Consider the following 6,000-nt stretch of genomic DNA (forward strand, 5'->3'; position numbering starts at 1 on the left):
AGAGCGCTTGCCTAGCATGCGTGAGGCACTGGGTTCAATCCCTGGCACCACATAAATTAAAAAAAAAAAATTAATAAAGGTATTGTGTCCATCTATAACTAACAAATATATAAATAAATAAAGGTATTTTAAAAAAAGGCTGGGGGGCTGGGGATGTGGCTCAAGCAGTAGCGCGCTCGCCTGGCATGCGTGCGGCCCGGGTTCGAGCCTCAGCACCACATACCAACAAAGATGTTGTGTCCGCCGAAAACTAAAAAATAAATATTAAAAAAAAAAGGCTGGGATGGGGTTCAGCGGTTAAGCACCTCTGGATTCAATATCCCTAGTACCAAAAAAAAAAAAAAAGAAAGAAAAAAAATATCACATTTTTTCTGGCATCTCCCAGAATGAGAATTCATCACAAGATCCTCTTCTCAATGAGCAGGAACCTCTTAAAAATTAATACTATCTCCCACTCAAGCTCCAAACTTCCCCAAGCAGTACAACACCCCCCCCCATCTTCTCATTTTCCTTCCTGGTGAACCATACAAGCCCCATGAATACCACCCAAAGTATAAAATGAAATTACAGGATACAGGACTGGGGGCATAAATCAGTGGTTCAGTGCTTACCTAGCAAGAGTGAGGCACTGAGTTTGACAAGAAGCACCACAAGAAGCGGGGGTGGGGGCAGAGTAGAGAAAGAGAAAAAAAAAAAAGACACATTACCGTATCTTAAAGGAAGTCCAAAAGGTAATTGCAATCTTATAAAATCAATTGACTTCCTGCTAGTTTAATAACTTTTATCAAGACCTTATAATATTAAAAAACAAGCACAGGGCTGGGGCTCAACTGTAGCCCACTTGCCTGACATGTGTGAGGCACTGGGTTCGATTCTCAACACCACATATTAATAAATAAAATAAAGGTCTATCAACAACTAAAAAAACATTAAGCACAGTATAAGCCGAAAAGGGACCAAAAAATTACTAAGTTATGGTTCCTGTCTTAAGCAGCTCACCATTAAGTGAAAGAAGTGCACATCCTGACAATTCCAAATAAACATTTAAACAAAATAAACATTTTCCCCAAAGATTTTTCTCATATATGCCCTCACTTATTGAGAACTATTGCCAAGCTATGAAGCTTACTAGGCCTCCTTACTTCCAGCTGCCTACAAACATCTCCATCTACACATCCCACAGGTAACTTTACCTCAGCATATCAGACTGTCTTCCCTAACCTCTTTTTTTTTTTTTTTTTTGGTAGTACTGGCATCTCCCAGAATGAGAATTCATCACAATCCTCTTCTCAATGAGCAGGGACCCCTTTTTTTTAATATTTATTTTTTAGGTGTAGATGGACACAACACAATGCTTTATTTTTATGTGGTGCTGGGGATCGAACCCAGGTCCCGAGCGTGCTAGGTGAGTGCTCTGCCGCTGAGCCACAATCCCAGCCCCCTTTTTTTTTTAACCATAGGATTTATTGTTATTTATTAGTCATACATGACAGCAGAATGTATTTTGACATATAATACACACATGGAAGGTACATACATCAATCATATTGTCTATTCTATTCTGCTGCCTAGCAGGAACCTCTTAAAAATTAATACTATTTCCCACTCAAGCTCCAAACTTCCCCAAGCAGTACAGCACCCCCCCCCAATCTTCTCATTGTACCCAAGGATACTCTACCACTGAGCCACATCCCCAGCCCTAAGTTGCCGAGGCTGACCTCAAACTTGCAACCATGTCTTTGCATATGCTGTTTTCTGTAACTGGAATATTTTTTCTTTCTTGTGCAAGCTCCTATTCATCCTTCAAAGCCCACCTCAAGTGTCTTTTCCCTACAAAGATCTCCCTACCCCTAGGTGATAACAATATTCCTTTTTTTTTTTTTTGTACAAATGTCTTTATACGGATTTACAACATAGAGTAGTACAAAATTTCATCAAAATATGTGTTGGATGTCCTTGAGGAAAGATATTATTTCTAACCCAGTACCAGTTATATAGTAAGTGCTAAATAAATGAGTAAACAGTTCACCTTCATATATCCTGGATCAATTTAGTTGGCAATTTTCTCCAAATCTTATGAATTCCTAAATTATGCTGTATGTGAAATTCCAAATTTCATAACAACTGCTTTTGGGTTTTCAAGTTTGTTTAATTATATAAAGGTTGAACGAGTAAATTATGACTGAAAATCTATTGAAAACATATTAAAGACTTCCTTATTCATTAAGGAAGTCTTTAATGAAAATTCCCTTTATAATTCTAAAGAGGAATCTACCCTTCCCTAGACTCTGATACCCTGAAAGCCTTCACATAGAAGTCAGTAAGCAGTATTACCATGAAGTCCAACAGAAGACATACCCAAAATAATTCCAAGCAATCCTAAATTAAAGGGAGGGACACAAATCATCTTTATCTTGGTGTACCAAACAAACAAACAAACAAAAACTTTTAAGTTCAAGTTTTTCTGGAAAAGAGGAACCGGGGACGATTTGATGATCCAGAAACATTTATTCAGGCCCGGGCCAAATTTCTACTGTCCCCATCGCAAGGTGCAGCACTCCTCAATTTCTGATAGCTCTCCTTCCCCCAGGGAACCTGTTCTCTCATTTCTTTCCCCACTGCCTTTGAAAAGGTTAGTAACCCGAGTAACTTTCTATGTAAAAGGTGAGCTTAAGGCAGTCGGTGGGAAGACGGGCGCAGTGCTGTACACCTGTAATCCCAGCCACTTGGAGACTGACGCTGGAGGATTGAGAGTTCGAGGCCGGTCTCGGCAATTTAGAGATCCTCTCTCAAATTTTCAAAAAAGGATCAGGGATATAGCTCAGTGGTAAAGGAAATCAGTCGGCCGGAGACTCAAGAGGTTAGATAGTGTCCCTTCCGGGACACCTGAAGACTTCGGACAGACTCGCCTTCCTCTATTCCTTCTCAGAGGTCTAGCCCCTGACCCTCACCACACAGCCACGCAGAAGCTGGGAGGACAGGCTTTCCCGGCAGGGGTCGAGGTCTGCCCCGCGCAGGGGTCAAAGGTCAGGGCCTCAGCTGCCCAGTGGCCCCTGCAAGGGCGGGACAGGGAAAGAACTAGGCCAGAACCGGGTGGTCAGAAGAACGAGCCGCTGGAAAAGAGAAGCTGCGTCTCGCTCGCTCAGCCACCCCCCGGGCCAGCCCTCCCCGCGGCACGCAGCCTCAGCTGCGGTCCTCCCTCCTCTCCCCCCGTCACCCCCGTCGTCCCCGCAGCAAGCGCAGGCCCCGCCCCCAGAGCCGCCTCTGGGCCGAGGCCTACGGTGGCAGGACCCGCGGGGGTTGGCCAGATTCGAGGACCCGACCAGGCCGGCGCTGCTTACCGAGCCCCCGGCTCCTCCTCCACCACCCGCGCCGCTCCCGGGCCCGCTCGCTCCCGACACCACCGACGCCGCCGCTGCTCCGAGCCACGGGCGCGCTCCCGACCTCCCCGACCCCAGTGCCCCGCGGGGTCCTAAAGCCCGCTTTGAGATAGGTTCTTCCACGCCCGCTTCCTGAAGCTGACCTCAGACCACAATTCCCAGCAAACATTGCAAAGACTACAACTCCCGAAAAGCATCGCGAGAAAGAAATTGGCAAACATCCATAGAAGGGCTCCTGGTTTACCAATTGCAGTAGTGGTTTTTTGAAACATGGCCGACTTTGAATTCAGCAGTTCCTTCTAGGAATAAATATATTTAGAAACACTGGCAAGGTTTGAAAACATGTATGTTTCAAGATATTTATTGTAGCTTTGTAAGTGAAACATTGGAAACACATTCATTCAACAAATAAATAGATATGTTGCCAGAGGTGGTGGCACAGCCTGTAAGCCCAGCTACATAGGAGGCTGAAGCAGGAAGATCACTAAGCGGTAACTTAGTGAGACCCTATCTCAAAATAATCATCATAAAATAAATTTGAGTAAATTGTCGTTTAAAGTTGTGCTTTTTTTTCCAGTACTAGTGGGATTGAATGAATCCAAGGCTCTTTTACCACTGAACTACATCCCCATACCTTTTTATCTTTTTTTTTTTTTCCATTTTGAGACAGTCTTCATTAAATTGCTGAGGCTGATCTCAAACTTGTAATCCTGCCTCAGTTGCCCAGATTATAGGCCTGCACCACTGTGCTCCACCTCAAGTAAACTCTGTGATCTTCATATTTCTCATATGCAGAAAAAAGATTAAAAGATGCACTTGTAGGGCTGGGGATATAGCTCAATTGGTAAAGTGCTTGCCTTGTATGCACAAAGCCCCTGAGTTCAATCCCCAGCACCACAAAAAAAAAAAAAAAAAAGCATGGGGGGGGGGGGTGCCGGTTCTGAGTGATTAGCTTGTTTAGAATTAGTAAGAGGAGAATAATTTGAACCCAGGTCCATCAGGAAAGAACTGGGGACAGAAATATGCTGGGTATGGAACCGGGAAAGAAGTGAGGGGCTCGGGGCTGGGGATGTGGCTCAAGCGGTAGCGCGCTCGCCTGGCATGCGTGCGGCCCCGGTTCGATCCTCAGCACCACATACCAACAAAGATGTTGTGTCCGCCGAGAACTAAAAAATAAATATTAAAAATTCTCTCTCAAAAAAAAAAAAAAAAAAGAAGTGAGGGGCTAAACTCTAATAGAATATAAATAAGAATGAAGAGGAAGCCAGGCAATAGCAAAAGCCTGTAATCCTAGCAGGGTCGGGAGGCTGAGGCAGGAAGATATGGAGACAGCCTCAGCAAAAGCGAGGCACCAAGCAACTAAGGGAGACCCTGTCCACAAAATAGGGCTGGAAATGTGGCTCAGTAGTCAGAGTGCCCCTGAGTTCAATCCCCAGTACCAAAAAAATAAAAGAGTGATGAGGGGTAAGAGGAGGATTTGTCATGAAGCAAATCCTAATAGTTCTGGAACACCAGTTAGAAACCCTCTTTCCAGCCTGGATGAGGCAGGAGGATGGCAAGTTTGAGGCCAATCTGGAAACCTAACTAGACCCTGTCTCAAAATAAAAATCAGGGGCTGGGGTTGTGGCTCAGTGATAGAGTGCTTGCCTAGCATGTGTGAGGCCCTGGGTTCGATCCACATAAAAATAAATAAGTAAGGGCTGGGGATGTGGCTCAAGCGGTAGCGCGCTCGCCTGGCATGCGTGCGGCCCGGGTTCGAGCCTCAGCACCACATACAAAGATGTTGTGTCCGCGGAAAACTAAAAAATAAATAAATAAATTCTCTCTAAAAAAAATATAAATAAATAAAATAAAGTTATAAACATAAAAAAATTAAAAGATAAAAATAAAATGGGTTCAGTTCCCACCACTGAAAAAAGAAAAACAGTAGCCCTCTGTCCAACTGAAAGAATGAAAGAACAGAGTTCCATACCTGATTTCCTTTCAATAAAACTTTGTTTTACACCTACTGACTACCCAACTGGTGAGTAGTAAAAAGAAATAAAGCAAGCTATGATTCTAAAATTATATTGTTGGGCTGGGGATGTGGCTCAAGCGATAGCGCGCTCGCCTGGCATGCGTGCGGCCCGGGTTCGATCCTCAGCACCACATACCAACAAAGATGTTGTGTCCGCCGAGAACTAAAAAATAAATATTAAAAATTCTCTCTCCCTCTCTCTCTCCTCTCTCACTCTCTCTTTAAAAAATAAATAAATAAATAAATAAAATTATCTTGTAACAAAGTGGTAGATACACACTCACACACACACACACACACACACACACACATATACCATATATATACTTTTGTGTGTGTGTGTATGTGAGGGGAGGTGGGTACTGGGGATTGAACCCAGGGGCACTTTACCACTTAGCCACATTCCCCGCCCCTTTTATTTTTTATTTTGAGACAGGGTCTCCCTAAGATGCTGAAACTGGCCTCAAACTTGTGATCTTCCTGACTCAGCCTGCCTTCACTGGGTTACAGGTATGGGCTGCCACACCGGGTTACTCTTAAATGTTTTAATTTTTTTTTTTAAGAGAGAGTGAGAGAGTGAGAGAGGAGAGAGAGAGAGAGAGA

General features: G+C 43.9%; 1 protein-coding gene across 1 annotated transcript in view; it reads right to left on the reverse strand.

Moving 5' to 3' along the window:
• Positions 1-3,497, reverse strand: part of ARMH3 (armadillo like helical domain containing 3) — a 194,564-nt gene extending 191,067 nt beyond the window's left edge. Inside the window, exon 1 of the mRNA XM_081268320.1 lies at positions 3,342-3,497. The gene's annotated coding sequence lies outside the window, so the exon portion shown is untranslated. The remainder of the gene's footprint in view (positions 1-3,341) is intronic.
• Between the last annotated feature and the right edge of the window lie 2,503 nt (positions 3,498-6,000).

This window comes from Spermophilus citellus, assembly GCF_964194105.1.
Source record: "Spermophilus citellus genome assembly, chromosome: 15".
NCBI lineage: Eukaryota > Metazoa > Chordata > Mammalia > Rodentia > Sciuridae > Spermophilus > Spermophilus citellus.